Source organism: Falco rusticolus, chromosome 13 (assembly GCF_015220075.1).
Source record: "Falco rusticolus isolate bFalRus1 chromosome 13, bFalRus1.pri, whole genome shotgun sequence".
Classification (NCBI taxonomy): domain Eukaryota; kingdom Metazoa; phylum Chordata; class Aves; order Falconiformes; family Falconidae; genus Falco; species Falco rusticolus.
Window position 1 is genome coordinate 11,225,017 of NC_051199.1, and position 17,125 is coordinate 11,242,141.

The following is a 17,125-nucleotide window of genomic DNA, read 5'->3' on the forward strand; positions in this document are numbered from 1 at the left end:
CCACAGCTTTGGAAAGGGTACTCCTCCACAAAGAATACTGCATGGCCCTAAACCTCTACAACAAGGAAATATCATCCAATGATAAAAATTGTACCCGCTATGATATAATGCATTGCCCAATTTTCTGTTTGCAAATGAGTCTACGTTTTCTTTTCCCATTCCTCCCGGTTACATTTCAGACAATACAGCATTCAGAAGAAAATAAACAAATGTGTTGAAAAAGGGTATCGCTTCCTGTCCTGGCTTCAGCTGGGATAGGGTTGATTTTCTTCTTAGCAGTTGGTGTAGTGCTGTGTTTTGGATTGGGTGTGAGAAGAACGTTGATGGCACACTGATGGTTTTGGTTGTTGCTGGGTAACATTTATCCAAGTCAAGGGCTTTTCAGATTCTTGGGTCCTTCCAGTGAGAGGGCTGGAGGGGCATGGGAAACTGGGAGGGGACACAGCCAGGAGAGCTGACCTGAGCTAGGCAAAGGGATATTCCATACCATATGACATCATGTTGAGTACATAAGCTGGGGGAAGGAGGAGGAAGGCAGGGACATTCAGCATTATGGCATTTGTCTTCCTGAGTAACTGTTACTGGTGACGGAGCCCTGCTTTCCTGGAGATGGCTGAACACCTGCCTGCTGATGGGAAGTAGTGAATGAATTCCTTGTTTTGTTTTTCTTGTGTGTGCGGCTTTTGCTTTCCTTATTAAATTATTCTTATCTCAACCTTTGAATTTTACATTCCTTTCCCATTCTCCTCCCCATCCCTCTGGGTGAGGGGGAGTGAGCAAGAAGCTGTGTGGTGCTTGGTTGCTGGCTGGGGTTAAACCACGACACTTCCTTACTCTGAACTACTAAAGATAAGATAACACTACAGGGATCTTCTCCTTCCTTTCTTCCATGCTGGAAATGCATTTTGTGCAGCAGTAGGACCTGCTGTACTCCCTGCTAGGAGAGATCAGGATGACTCTGCTTCACAGTGTGAACTGTAAGAAGGAACCCTTAGGGACAAATGGGTTTGATCAGTGCTGGTCTTTCCCACTGCTATGTTACATATCAGTTTTGACATCCCATGCAGTATGTTGTACTCTTAGTGCGCATCCCTTTTACTTGTTGTTGTGGCCAGAAATACTTGTTATTCATGCTACAACCCCTTTTATGGAAATCTGATTTTAAACAATCATCAGTGATCAGGATGCAAAGGAATGTGTAATTCAACTGCTGGCACATGTGTCTACAATTGCAAGGTTGAACACAAACACTGAACGAAACTGTAGATTTATTTATGCTTTTGTTGGTAGTTATTTTGCATATGACACCTAGCATTACTTCCATAGCCTGACCTCTACAGTGACCATTATCACATTAAGCCCACTGAACAGACTAATATGACAAATCCAAGCATTAAGTAGCTTCCCTTAATAAAAGCAGTTTACCACAATTTTACTGGAGCAAGCCTTACACAGAAACCATTCAGATTTGTGCCACAGACAGATTTAAAATCTCATAGCAGAAAGTCTCTCAACTCCTATATTTAATACAAAAGAATACAAGGCACAAACTTCTCAGTCTGATATGCTCTGAGGTGAAAGGTGGGAGCTTTTAAGTTACCCAGAAGTATTAAAAAAAAAATTATATTTAAAAATATTTTAAAAATTCCTTAATATATATTAGCACTATTTCTTCCTGAGTCTGCATAACCAGAATTATCAAAGCTAAATTGATTTTGTTTTGCAGACAGGGCAGTAAGATAGGCTCTAACGTTTTCTAACTTGTTTAATGAATATTCCTGCAAGTGTGCATTGAGTCACACAGTATACTGTGCTCTTTAGTATAGCTGACCTTGGCATATCTCTAGGATGATTAGAAATGAGGTCTGGTTTACATCTACCCCCCAGCCCTTTTCCTCATTTACAGAGAAGCAAAAGACTTTGACAGCCTTAAAGTAGCAATAATGATAATGATAACTGAAGTGCATCCAAGTATTTTACCAATCTCACAGAAGTTATGGCAGACTCCTTAAGCAGCGTGTGTCCTCATGGAGCCAGGTCTTCTTCAGCACTATTATTACGGAAGGTTCTGAAAGTTTTGTTTCCTTTCCCTCATCTCCTCCTGCCATCTGATATTTGACATCAAGGATGTAATATGTAGTCATGGCCCTTCTGACAGATTTTGAAAGTTGAGATTGATTGACATTTCTGTTTCCAAGGCCAAGTACCCCTTTGTCTCCTCCCGCTCTGCTCAGGTTGAGCTTGATCAGTCCCATCACATGATGGTTATGAGTGACACGCGTGGTATTGTAATAGTGTTCACTGACAATGGTACTACTACCCCATAGTACTAAGTATTGCAGAGCATCTTGGAATCATTATTCTAATAAAAAGCTGAATATTCATAGCATGATCTCTGTAAAGAACTGATGAATGAGTAATACTCCATCACTAGCATAAAAATTCATACAATGTAATGCGTACAATGTGTGACTAAATACCTTCATGGAATATTGAGAATCAATGTGATACTTCATATATGACCTGTATTATATTCAATTTGCTGGTTTATATGTGGTGTAGCAATGGGCACTTCTAGACTCTCATGAAGTTCCTGGAGATTTTGAATTGACAGAACCCTTGAACTATATCATTTTTTAGTTTGTTCAGAGTATCTGCCCTGTTTGTATGTATGTGGTGTTATATGTGCCAGATTTATAGGGGTTTCATCAAAGAGTTTGATAGATATAAAGTAAGATCAGATTGTAAGGTTTTTTTGAAGTAACCAATCATATTTTAATGTCTGAGATATACTCAAAGGTGGTACGATACGGTGTTTGAGTGAACAGGCTGGATTTCTGAAATGCTTTCCTGTCACCAGGACAGGCTTTGTTATCACCTGTGCACTCCAAGGTAACAAGTTTGTTTTGATGAAAGAATTTTCACAGTCATCATCTGGCTAGCATAGCAATACTTATATAAAAACCGTGGTCATACGTTCATGAGTATATCTAGAGATGAGCAGCACTAGATGAAAGTCAATTACCTGCAGTATTGAATTGATAGAAACATTAAACCAGCTTTGTCCCAGAATATGAAATTATTACTGTTGCTCTACAATTAGTTCCAGGCAAATTTAGTATCTGAAATTGTTCCTAGGTCAAAGAAACCTGTGAAGCTCTGATTCTGCCAGTCTGGTTTTTATGTGCAAGTGGTAAAGTTTTTCCTTATCTAATAGTTCTCATTCTAGTAGCAGTCTTGGAATTCAAGGAATAGTAAAGCCTTGTCTTCCGGTTTCAGATGAGATAGTCCATAAGAAGCAATGTTCCTGTTCTCTTAGGGAGGTCTTTCGAAACTCAAGTCCAAGAACACTCAGGTTTAACTTTCAGTCACTGCTGTCCGTATTGTACCCAAATATTTGTGTATGCATATGTCTCACACATTTGTGTGTATATGTGGTATTTGCAGGCTGAATGGCTACAGCTTTTTCAAGGAACTATGGAAAACAATGATGAAAAACCTTATTGTTTCTCCAACTATTGTGGAATCTCTACAAAGGAGTTGTCACACAATTGTTCCCAGCTCATTTTTTTTATGGCAATGCAGAATAATTCAGACTATAATGTCTATTCTCTGACCCTGTGGCTACTTTGAAAAGGAATTTGCTACATTTCCTAGGCAACCAAGGGCAGCCTCACCACTCATTTTTATTAAATATGTTTACTTTTTGCTTTTTGATAAGGATCCAATTTATACAAACAAAAGCAGTTACTGATGGTAACATTTGTTCTTTTTCTGATCACGGTAAAGTCAAAATATTGAATCCATCCCATCATAATAACTACCATAACATTAGATTATGTTTTGAATATGAATCTGACCTTACTGCAGAAGTGGCAGAAGAAATTTGGTCATGAGCTTAAAAGACCTTTTCCTCCTGAAGCACAAATAGCATCAGTAACAGCCATGCTGGATCTGTACACTTTTGTTATAAGTGTTCTTCCAAATTTGTGGGAGTGTGAGAATCTTGTTTTAAGTTGCAATGACATGTATTAACCCTGTCTCATTGTGCAGCAGTGTCATAATGCTTTGGTTTGGCTGTTTCATCCCAGTCTATCTTGGCTCTGCCTGAAAGAGTGCTCTCCAGCCTGAAGGCCTCATTCTCCTTAACGACTATAATTTTGTGGCTGTCTTTCCACGCTTGTGTTCCTTCTTATGCTTCAATATTCCTTTTTTACTCTTCTGGCTACCTCTCATATGCACCCACTGAACGCCTTCCACCCAATGCATTTCTTCTCTCTGACAGATTTCTAGAAAGTTGTTTTTAAAAATGTGGGTTGTCTTTTCTGCAGAGTGTTCAAACTCTGGTAGGAACAGCAAACAAATGTAGCTGTGCTCCATACATTGCACTCTGGAAGCAAAAAGTAAACTGAAAAGGGTAATTTTAAATAATATTTCAGCATGGAAGACATATCTAATCTTGATCCTGAAAGGCTCTTTATTGAGAAAGCACAGGAGTTTAATTAATTGATGTGCTTTCAGTGCCCAATCTTGCAGAAAAAGGAATTAATAAAACAGTATAATTGGTGAATGTAACCAGCCTCAAGCAGTGTTTTTTGTGGACACTGCATGTCCACAAGAAAGGTTTACAGATCCACTGCAGTGCAAACATAAATGAAGAGCTGTAAGTGAATTGCATTTTGAAAGTCAGCTTTTTGTTTAAATCCTGTTTAGTAATACAGATGACGACTACGTTATATAAATATGTGAACATGAAATAGTTATAATGCAATTTTTGTATGCATAATATACACATGTATGTATCATGAAAATGCAAGTTGTGTGTGCTTGCATGTACTTTCAAACATGTGCACCCAAGTGCAAATTAAAACTCAGAGCAGCATTTTTAAAATGCTATTCATGGTTGTAATTTTGATCCTGCCAGAGCCCACGGTAAATTGTCTGATACGAAAATGGTTGCAGGAATCCCCACCTCTTGAACCCATTCAATTTGTTTAGTGTTTTCCTTCTGTGTGTCATGTGTAGAAGAAGATATTCTTCTTGCTGCTTTCTAAGCCTGTGCAGTAGAAACCTCTCTCTGTTGCTCAGCCAGGTCTAAACATGGGCAACTTGTAAGGAAAATTTTCCTTTGGAGAAAAACAATTACAGTAACTGTAACTGGGGTTGCAGTCCAGCTGGTCTCTCTCATAAATCTAGTTTTCTGTCAGCTGGACTGGCGACTCTGCATTGTAAACTTGAACTTCTGCTACTCTCATTAAACTGAACTTGGATTGAAGGGATTTAGCACTTTTGCTGTTTTTTGCATAGTGCTGGTTTCCTTTTATTTCCTACCTTAGCCAATAATGTATTTAACCTGAACTTTGAAATAGTGTCCTCTGCAGTAACCATGTCATGTCCTTACTTATAGCCAGGTCTTATTCCTACATCTTTTCATCTGTGCCTACTAAAAGAAGAAATATCACTCATGCACCCTATTCAGACCTAATGAGTCTTAAAGCGACTGACAGATGAGTTCGGGTGGGTATAGCTGTGGGCAGTTTAAGATGCTACGGCTTCTGGGCTATCTGCGTGGCCTCCTGCCAGATGTGACAACCCAGCGCTGATGTAGCAGAATGCAATATTTTAGGAATGGATCTTTGAGACACAGATGCTTCTGCACCGCCTGGCTGCTGGGCAGGAGCTGTGGCAGGGGAGTGGGGTGGGCAGGTCTGGTGAGAAGCATCCTGTGGCAAAGTTTGTCAGAGCCCCACGCAGTAAGCATGGGGCTCACGTGGATGGCTTTTGCAGTGTGCTCCCTCTTAGTGAGGGCCAGTTGTCACTGTGGCTTGAGATGCTGCTGCAATGCTGGGGTGTGGGTTGGTGAACAGGGAAATGTCAGGCTGTGTGGCTGTGCCAAGATGGGGTGTGCTGCCTTCTGAGGTCTAGCCTCCGAAGCATCCTCCCAGGGCATGGGCTCCTCAGCCAGCTGCTCAGCTGCAGCCCCTGTGTGCCATTGTGCCTGAGAGGCCTGACTGTTTGGGTGTTGTGCACTGTATGTTTTTTAGCTCATTTTCCTCTTTCCTACAGCCTGCTCTGTATTTTAAGCACAGCATTCTGACACATGGAAAGCTCCAGCTCGTGTCCACATTAGCTATACAGGCATAATGCAAGCTGGTATTCAGCCACGTGTAAAGCAGTGTCTGTTTTCCTTCACATACCTGAATCTGATTCTCGATCTCAGTGCTGCATTACCCATTCTTTTTTGTACACTGTAATGTATCTCTTGGGGAATGTGAGGCTTGAGGGGGCTTAACTTGAAACTGCACACTGGGAGAAGGCAGCTGGCAATGATAGAGGGAAAAGTCAAAGCCAGCGTCAGAAAGCACATGCCCTGTTGTCAGTAGAGTGAGGTGGAGCTGGCTTTTAACTACCATACGAGACTCCAGAGAACTGCCCTGCACGTCCAGCTGGCACAGGGATGGATAACAGTGCTTTCAGCAGCACTAGAGCAATTCAGTCTCTACTAGAAACCTAGACCTTCCTTCCCTTTGTCCAGCTCTGCATCCCAGCAGCCTCCTTGCTGCTGCAGTGGTTAAAAGGCTGGAGGAGAGCACTGGCCTGACTTCACTGTGGGGCTGCCCAGCAGCCCCTCTGCTGTCCTTGGCCCCTTTGGTTGCTGAAGCAGCTTGTTCCCACTGACCTGTAGCAGGAAGGACACAGAAAAGAGTTGGGTCTATTCTGTAGCATTTAATAGCGTAGAGATTTTCAGAGGCTTTGCTTTTCAAGGGGTGGAGGGATGGGTGGTGGTTTTTCAGTGGTTTGGGGGTTTGGTTTTCTTTGGTTTTGCTGATCTTTCAGTTTGTCCCTCCCTGCAGCTGTCAGTTTTCAGATTGCTGCTCCCAGAGCTGGGTTACTTTCCTGCCTACCACCTCCTGCAGCCCTTCATCTTTCCAGGTCTATTTTCTGGTCCCTTAGATAAGGGAGGGCAAGGGCGAAGGAAGGAATGAAAGCAGCCACTCTTATAGCTGTTATAATAGCTTTCTGCGCAGAGCAATGAGCACAATGTGATTTTTGGAGGGATTTATAAACAAGTTTTGAAGCCACAGAGGGAGTATGTTCTTACCCTCAAGGCACATATGCATACTCATTAACGTTAATGGAAGCTGCAAGCATTGAACAGAAAATAGACCATGCAGTGGTAAAAGACACGAAGATCTAGTTACCCACTTGGGAATTGCATTGTGCCCAAGACTTGGCAGTTGGTACTTTAGCTACGTTGTGCTAGTCTATCTTGTGTACTTAGTGTCCTTTTTTTTCTTCTTTTTAATTTAACAGAGTTGCTTTATATATTCCTCATCTCTCTCTTCAAATTAGGGTGTTGCTCATTTGCTGAGAGATACTGCACCTATGTAAAAAAGCACAAAATTAAATGTGTAGCCCCCCTGCAGTACAGATATCTCTCTGCTCTCAAGGGTGATGGAAGCTGTGATGTTCTTGATAATGGAAAAGTCTTAATAATGCAAGTTCAGAGAGTGCTGTGCTGATTCACCAGACTGACTGCAAATGCAGCTAGTACAGAAGGAGGCTGCCTGCCCTAGGCTAAGGCTAGTAAGCCCTGCTAAATGCTTGTGACTCCTGCTGAGTGTGGGGGCTTTTCTGTACTGTGTACCCGAGTGTTTCAGGGCTCAGGAGAGATTATAAGCCTGGTGGCAACCCAAGATCCAAACTGCACTTGTGAATTCACGCCATTCTGCCCTGGACTTAGCAAACCATCTAGGACCTCAAAGCACTCTTGGGTATAATGCAGGCATGCTGAACAAGAGACTTTCTCCAGGGTGCTGCCACGCTGAGGTCGCTGACTGTATAGGGTCACTGTAGTCCCTAGAAGCACCAACAAGGGAAGGAAATGTAAGCCAGTTATTCATGCAGTCAGCTGTGATCTAGGAGTATTAGCACAGGTTTCACAGCATATGAAAGTCACTAGGCTGCTTTTAGAGCCAACCCAGCCCTGGAAGTACTTCAGCTGTGCTCTTGAGGTGTCTGAAACAATAACCTTTACCAGAAAGACTAAAAAAGTAGAGAGAGTTTCTGAAGAAAGCTATCATGTGGCTGCTCTTGTCCACTGTGTGGTTCATCTGCAACCTTGATAGACAGCCCCTATGTAACTGGAAGGTTATAGTGTCAATAAATCCATTTATTATCACCAGGTCACTGTATGTCAAGCCTGAAATACTGCTATAAAAAACTGTAAGTCATTGCATTTGTGACTGTATTTCATTTTTTATTTTGTTTATACCTCAGGGAACTATAATAACAGGGCCTTCTCAGCATTTCCACCTGCGAGCTGAAATACTATGAAACACTAGATATTTGCATTATTTTACATCACTGAATGTTCTGAAATCAGGGCCAGGAGAGGAGGGGAGGAGAAATCCAGGTAATTCCCTTGCCTCATTTTGACAGCCCTTCAGAATTTGTTAAGTAAAATGAAATGCCCATGAAACTACAAAAATGTATTGGAATACTCATACTACGTTTTGGTTTTCCATATTGTCTTTGGCATGTCTGTTAAAGGCATTGTGCACAAATGAGTAAGGGCTTCAGAGATCAGATTGAAATCCTGAAGTCCTTGTTTACTTCCAGAGCTGGTCTGTGATAATGGGGTGAGGCATGACTGAGCTCTCTACACATTTCCTGCCATAAGGTTGATACTGGAGGGGAAGGGTGTGTGTGTGTGTGTCAAGCACCCTACACCCACATTGGCTTTACTGGGAACACATAGTGCTTAACAGAATCACATCTCAAGAGATTTAGTTTGGCTTCAGGTGAAGTCCTCATGGCTATCCTCTATTTCATTGGTATTTTCCTTCCAATGCCTGTTTGAATGTAGTAGTCTTGGTTGGTGCACTGATGTGCTGCTTTCGTCTCTTCCACTTGGTTTAATGCTGGATGACATCAAGCAACATATACCTGACATGCTACAACTGTGTTTGGCACTTCATGCTTTTCAGTTCATACGTGTGCAAACAGTGCTGTGTTGGGATAACGTGCACAGTAGTGACAGCTCAAGAGAGCGCAGCTTCCTTTTTGCAATGCCATCAACTGAGCCTTGAGGTCACAGTCTATCAGCCTGGGCTTTCCACAGATGCATGAGGAGGGAAATAAAACAAGCACACAGAAATTTTTGTGCTAATTTTAGTGGTCATAACTTTGAACTGCTGGCATGTCAAACAAGAAGCACATCCCCCAATAGCCAGTATGATTTGCAGCTGGCTCCTGGTTCAGGGTGGAAGAAGGCTTAGACATAGGAAGTAAAAAGCTGGAGCATGGTGTACTTATCATCAAGAGGCATAACTAAATATCCATTTCCAGTGCAGTGGTATAACATTTGCCATGGCTTCCATTATTTCTCCCAGATAATCATGAACAATACTCTGCTTTCAAATTCACAACCAGCTTGCATGTAACAACTGAATAATTCCAGCTTCTCTTATTCTCAGTAGTAAAACAAAACCAGTACAGGACTCTAAGCAGAAACATACCTTGAAAAAACTCAACTGTCTTGGGAGCAGTATAACATTTGGGGGTTTGGCCCTAACAGTGCTTTCTGGGATGAAGATTTCTGGCATTTTCCCCTTCATGCATGACTGCCAAGGGAGCTGTCTCCCATTTCCTCTTGGTAGAATACTGAAGGATGGCTTGGCTATAAATCTTCCCTTAGGATCGGTGTGGTAATGCCACGAGTCTCCCCAACTGGGGAAGTTTTAATAGGGTTATGTTTTTGCTTATTGCAGTGGAAGTCTCTTAATACTTGGATTTTGGTGAATAAGATGGTAAGTAATCCTTTGATTACAAGGAAAAAAAAAATCACAACCAAAAAAAGCAAACAGAAATGTGCACCAAGCACAAAGTTGAAGCTATACCAGTAGTGTGGATTCAAAAACTTTTTAATATGTCTAGCCTGTTTATTTTCTTAAATGTAAGTTTTTGCAAACAAAAGCTTTGAAGCTCAACATATTCTATGGTTCTGAATTATTTGTTATTTTCTGTTAAAGATGAGATAATTTTTACAGCTGTTGTGGATAAATATCTATGGTGACTAATTGCCGTAAGATCCCAGTGCTGCAAATACATGCTTGCATGTGAGTAAGTGTTATACCAAACGGAGACTTCTGTAGATACTACCAACCATCTCCCAGTGGTGTAAGTGGGGGAGCAAGGCTCTTTACAGCTCTGCCACTGGCTTGGATGACCTTGAGCATTTCATTTGGCTCTCAGTGTCCCAGATTTCTCCCTTGTAAAATAGAGATAGTGCAAGGGCTTTGTTTTGTGGAGTAGTTTGCAATCAACTTATGATCAGAGTATTTCTGCTCACAGTCAAAACTTGGGCTACGTGTGTGAGTGCTTTTGTGAACAGCAGTGTAGAAAGAGGCTTTTGAGCAGAGAAGGGAATACGTGAAAAAGACTGTCCTTGCTTAACATGACATTCTACAAATGTGGCAGGGTTTAATTTGTGAACTCAGGGCAGTCACTGTGGAAACGAGGACTTCAAGCAGCTTCTCAGCATAGGAACTGCACAAGTTCCCTTTCCTAACCTCCTGTTGGTATCACTGATGCTGCAGTGCATGAATAAGATGGCAAAACCTGGGCTGGAATTATGGCCCTGCTCTGTGAAATACTGAATGCCGTCAGTTTACAGCACAGCCAGTCCCAGGAGATGGTAAGTAACAACCCCCCTCAGAGCTTAAGCTGTTCTGTGCTGTCCTCTACCAGAGGCTGTGCGTCAGTGGTATGGATGAATTCCTGCAAAGAGCTTTGCTTCTGAGCAACAGCAAAATGAAGCAGGCTGTAAACACTGGGTTATAGCTTCTGGTTTCCTGTAGTGGTGCAACTGCTCAAAGCGTGGGTGCATCCCTGTGTCCTAATGACAGTAAGAGTAGGTGCTAGTTCAGTCTCCATGGGGGACTTCAACAGCTGCAAGATAGGATAAAAGAACATTTCTTGCAATGAAAAGTTGCTTGGCAATGGAAAGGATAAGAAGATATGTTACCTGAGAAAGTTCACTGGGATAACAGTTTCCTCAGTCACTGGCTTTTCAGTGGCAAAAACAGCATTGGCTTGTCCCTACATCCATGGCATTGTGTTCTGCACTTAGCTGAACCATCAGGGCTGGTTTAGGGGCTGCACTGCAAGGTTGGATGGGTCCAAATTATATTAAATGGGAAGGAGAAGGGAAAAATGGAAGGGAAGGAGAAAAGGGGAAGAGGAGGGGATTGTTGTGTGTGTGTGCTTACTGCAAACACAGTGTGGGAGAGAAGGAAATAACAGTTCATTCGTCTAAAGAGCTTTTAGGAGCAAGTGACCTTGGTGCTGTCTCTCCAGTCATGCTCTGGTAGTTGATGCCTGCTTCTTCCCGTAGATATGGGCTAAGATCTTTTAGCCTGTGGTACTGCTCTTGCTTTAATTGCCTTTCATTTACCTCAGCTTTCCAAACATTTTTGCAAGAGAACTCCACTTTTCCTCATTGTTCCATCTTCTGTCTTCTGCTTCTTGGTCTTTTCCCTATTCTTGCAGGGTGCTGGTTTTTAATCAGGTCTCTTTCTTATTCCCGCTAGTTCTGCCTGTGAGTTGAACTGAACAGGTTCTGCAGTCATGGGTGAGGTAGGAACAGCTTCTGGCAGAAATTCTGTTCCTTTTTATGCTTCACCTTTGTCTTTCCATCCTCCGTTCACTTCTAGGGTGGTGCGATGAGGTTAAGCCTGACATTTGAAACAGGAAAGGGCTCTCCCAAAGCTTGTCTGGAACTGCATAAAACACTGTCAAAATGGTACTGTAAACCGCAACCAAACCAGTTGAATTTATGGTGATTAGACATGGCTGCATGACCCTTGTAGATCAAAACTATTCTAGGCTCTACTAGTTTCACTACACCGCTCTGCAAATAAATGCAAGATGAAATGATAGATGCCAGGCATACAGAGAAGCTTTGAGTGGGAGGCAGCTGATAATGTGTGCCTTGTCTGTAATTTTGTCAACACTTTATTTAGAGTTGAGGAGGAGAGAGGAGTCACCCCTATGGAGATGGAAATAAAATGAATAGCTGTGAGGCTCTTTTCCTAAAGCTGATTACACTGAGTATTTCAGTAACGCTTAGCCTCTGGCCACAGAGCTGTTACATCTCCAGACACTGCTGCCTGCCTGCGAACTGCTCTGACAATTCTCTGTCCACCTCAGCTATGATCATATTCACCCAAAAGGTGCTCAGTGACAACCTGCAGGAACTGCTGCTGCAGGGTCACCTTGTGTCCTTTTGGTAGAGGCAAGAGTGCCTCTTTAGGTGAACTCTTGTTCATTGGGGCTTATTTGCTTTCTCAGTGCTCCTGCTGTGGTGACTCATTTGACCCCTGTGATCAACCTCCTGCTTTATTTTGAAACGGGAGCTCCCACCGTGGTAGAAGGGCTTGCTGGATGTGTCATTCAGCAGCAGCAAGTGGCTTTCTGTACAACCGCCTCAGGGAAAAGAATCGTACAAAGCCTGCAAAACTTCTGGGGGAGAGGAGGAGGTTGGTGAAATCTGTGGTTCCTTGTCGCTGGTGGGAGATGCTGAAGAAGCACGGCAGCATTTGTGGAGCTGCCCTGCCTGTGGAATAGTTGGACACAATACGTTTCACATTGCAGTCCCCAAGAGGTCAGTATTCTGCACAATATCACCTCGGTAGGTCTGCCAGCTTGATTTAATGAGCTGTAATTATTTTAGAAGCTCAGCAAACAGATTGCTACTTATGTAAGCAAATAACGGATTTGACCTACTTATTGTATTTGTAAGTGGAAGATAGCATTTCTGTGGATCTAAAAAATGAAGAATCTTATCTCTCTGGACAAATTATTCAAGTCTTTGCATGTAGTCCCTGCTAGTATTCTGGACAGGATGTTTGCGAACCAAAGCAACAATTAAATCAAGTCAGCACAGACTGCTGTTCTAGATAAATGAAGTAGGTGAGCCACACTTTGTTTCATTAAGCATTTGCTCTTTCTCCAGCTTGATTTCTTTCTTTCCTGTTACTCCTGTAAATCATTTCAGAGTCCACTATTTGGATGCAGATACTGGACTTAGAAATCACCCAGACCCAGGAACTCTTGCAGAGATCAGTTTCATTCAGTATTTTTATGAGCACTGGGTTCAGAAAGCCCCGTACCATACCTTCTCCAAGAAGTTCATGGAAGTCCGGCAAAGGATTTCCCACATCATCTCCCTCAGCTACAATAGCTAGTAATCAATAGCAGGGTTGTCCCTCTGAAGCTAGGAGTTGCGTTCAGGCTGGAGTATGCCCTTGTTTGGTGTGGCTTTGAGCAACCAGGTCTATGGAAGGTGTCCTTGCCCATGACAGAGGGGCTGGAAATGGATGGTCCCTTCCAACCCAAACCATTCTGTGATTCTATGATTTGTTTACATGAGCATTGCCAAATGATAGCGCAGAAGTCTTCAGTGCCCTTTGGGTAGCAGATAATGTATGAATAAGCAGCTCAGCCCTCAAAGACTTACTGGTATCATAGAGGTGTCTGCTATGTAACAAGCTCATAAGATGTAGGAGTATAAGGCATGTGTCGAAGGGACTTAGCTCTGCACACATACCCAGAAGCATCCCTTTCTGAGCAGAAGAGAGCTTTTTCTTTCAGCAGGTCAACAGAAATGCTGCTGCACTTGTAGTCATCACACCGCACAGACTGTAGAAACTTGGTCAGACAAAATGCAGAGCCTCACCATCTTCTGCATGATACTCGGGGAATGTGAGATGGGTAGTTACAGAGAGGGAGAGGGGGCAGCTAGCGCAGGATGACAGCTATATGAAAACTGAGCTCTAATAGCTGCACTGCAATGAAGGCGCTGGCGGGGGGGTGGAGGGGGCTGATGTCGCCCATCATTCTCAGTGCAAAATGCAGTCAGTTTGTGGGTAGCTGTAAGAATAGAGCGATAACAGTTAATTTACAGTAAAACAGTGATAGCTGTTCAGGTTTCATCTTCAAGATGACAGCCAAGATACCATAAATGTTGCTTTAAAACTGAAGGGCTTTACTCATGTTGCTGATGTGTGGCTGTTTTTCTGCACTCTGTTGTGACTGCATTTAACTCTTCAGTGCTCCAACTCTGTATGTTCCCACACTAGAGCACTAGAGACACCAACAACCAAGCACATATGCTTTGTAAATTAATTTTTCTGCAAGCATGATTCAGTAGTTCTATTTGCACACTCTTCATGTAATTCATCTAATGATGCTTGCGATTGATAAATTCCCATGCCAATTGCCTTTCTATATCTAGAATTCCTTTAGATTATATAGTTACAGATTTTTTTATTGATGCTGTTGCACAGGCTGCAAAATCTGTTTCACATATGCAGACTGCAGGCTATCTGAAACAGAACAAACCAGCTCTTCAGCAATATTGGTTGAACGTGTGGGCAGTGGGAGGATCCTTTACTCAGATTCCTATTTCCCCAGTAATCCTCCCACCTCTCCCTCTTCAGACCCTGCTTCCACTGGAACTGCTGTAACTTACACCCATATCATGCCACAGATCCTGGCCCCTTGTGTCCAGGCATATTAGTTCAAGGTTATTTTTCTAAATGGATACTCAAAAATCATTGCAACCTAGAAGTTGCACCTACTGTGAAATTTTTTGTTTGCCTCCATTTGCATTCAGTTCATCAGTTTTCCTGTAAAAGGAGGGTGATTCAAATTGACTTTTCTTATCCAAAATCTTGCTTTTTCTGCCTTTCCAGGGCTGTTCTGACTAACAATAACTTTTAGCTTTAGCTAACAGTACAGAAAGACTTGCTTGCAAATAATTTGTAATTATTTCTCAAACACTCTTTTCTTTTTTTCTTTGCCTATTCAATGTTATCTGGAAAAATCAGGAACATCAATTACTCATTCTTGAAAAGAACTAGGATATGAAGTTCAAAATATATGAAAGCATGAGCCTGGGCATTCAGAAGGAGACGGTCTCTTTGTAATTTTCTGAAAGCTTTTGGAGACCTTTTCACTGTGGGAAAGGGTAATAAGGAGAGCTCAGTGTGTCAGACGTGCACAGAGAAGTGGAGGGCTATGGAGGAGAAAACCTGGAAGTCCTTCTGCTTGGGAGCATGGCAGTTTGGGGAGGGACTCTCTCCCACATGCTGTTAGTCCAAAGCTTTAGAAAGGTCCTGCGATCTCTGGGTCTGCCCTCATCTTGATAATGCATGGCAAGGGACCTGCAACCCCTGCTGTGCTGGGAGGAGGCTCTGGCAGCAGGGCAGGTTGTGCTCTAGGCTGTCTTTTGTGAATCCCAGGCACACACGGCCAACTGGGCATGTATAGCATGTAAGGAGCTGTGGTGATGGGGCTGAGAATTCAGTTTTGTGGCGCAGATATGCAGCTCTAAGCTGAATCTGGCAACAGCATGTCTTCAACCATGGTGCATATCAGTTGCAGTAGTTGTACTGCTGGATTAATGCAGAACTGAATCTAACTGCAGGGTCCAATTCTGCTCTTTGTTATACTGGTGTCTAATTCTGGAATATCACTACTGAAGCTACTAGGTTTCCACCACTTTGAATTAGAGCAGATATCAATCATTCTAAAGGCTGAAAGAGGCTGCAGCCAAAATAAAGGGACCTGAATACTTTTGAAGAAGTCTCCTTAATCATAGCCTTGAGTCATCCGAGTAGCACATCAGTATTACTTTATGACACCGTCTTTTAGTCCTTTCACTTGAAGTATGATTGTGTCCTCTTTAAATGTCCAAATAATTTCCAGTAAGAGCTAATAGATTCAGGAGGGGGAAAAAATATGTACTGCATGAAATCATTGTGCTGAAACCACCTATTGCTTGCAAGTTGTTTGGATGAATTGTATTTTTTTATTCCTTCCCTGTTCTTTCCCTCTGCTTTTACCTTTTAGAAAAAGGAAAGGTAACCTGCAAGGAAAGGACTTGTGTCCATGAGGGCAATGCTATTTTGAAATCTGCATTGTTTTTGTGACAGATACGTTCTCTGATGTTATTTCAGCCCAGTGAAGACGTTTTTATAGTCATTTGCTAAGATGTATCTTTGTGTGTATATTGTATGGCTGTTAACCATGTAGGAACTTTTGCCTTCGAAAATTCCTTGAAGAAGAAAAGATGCATGTTCAACATTGCATGCCTCCAATAGATGCATTTAGATTTTCTTTTGTTTTCTACTGCTCCTTTCCAGTGATAGGAAAGAATCGATATAATAAATTAAATTAAAATAAAACCTTGTGTAAAATACCTTAAAGCCTAAACTAGCAAAAGGTAGATGGTGAAAAATGGCATTAAGGGGTAAAATGACAGGCAAAGCCCTATGGCGTGAGAAAAAGAATGAATTAAACTCAGGTCTCCTGAGTGCTAATCTTTTGCACAGTTCAGAGGACTGTGCCTTTTTCAATTCAGTTTCATTAAGAATATTCAAATTTCATCTATAGACTTAATGAAATCCAAACCGATATAAGCACTGGTGCACAAATGCACTGAAGATCATGTGCAACTTTGAACAAGCAGTTCACTTCATTGAAGCCAGAGGGGTTACTCACAGTCTTGAACTTATACATATAGATGTACATATGTAGGTTCTGTGCTATCCTAGAGTTCTCTGATGAACTCTGTGATGCAAATCAAAATCTGTGCATCTTTGATTCAATATACAGCACATTCAGGGTCTAATTAAGAAAATTCTATTTCCTTTCACTCCTGGAGGCTATTTTTGATAGAGGTACCCCTCAAAATACAGCAATATTAATTGTTTCAGCATTTAGGGTAACTTTTTAAAGAATTTTAAAAAAAATTAGGGTCCAAATCATTCCTTCATTTAGAAAGAAGTTGAGTGTTATAGCCTCTTGTAGAAACTGAAAGGGAGGAATTTTCCTGTTGCATGTGTTTTTGTTCTGTTTGTTACACTGAACAGCAAAATAAATTGGCTTGATCTCTGAACTGCAAGAGCTAGTAAACACCCAAAGGACAATGGCAAAATTCATTTTAGTTTTTAGACATTTACACTCATTCCTTATACAGTGAGCAAATAATAAAAAACAATCTGATAACACATTTTCATATTTCAGTCTCTCCTTAAAGATTAAAAAAACACTTCAG

General features: G+C 41.9%; 1 protein-coding gene across 4 annotated transcripts in view; it reads left to right on the forward strand.

Moving 5' to 3' along the window:
* Nucleotides 1–17,125, forward strand: part of NYAP2 (neuronal tyrosine-phosphorylated phosphoinositide-3-kinase adaptor 2) — a 147,110-nt gene that overhangs the window by 64,602 nt on the left and 65,383 nt on the right. The window lies entirely within an intron of this gene.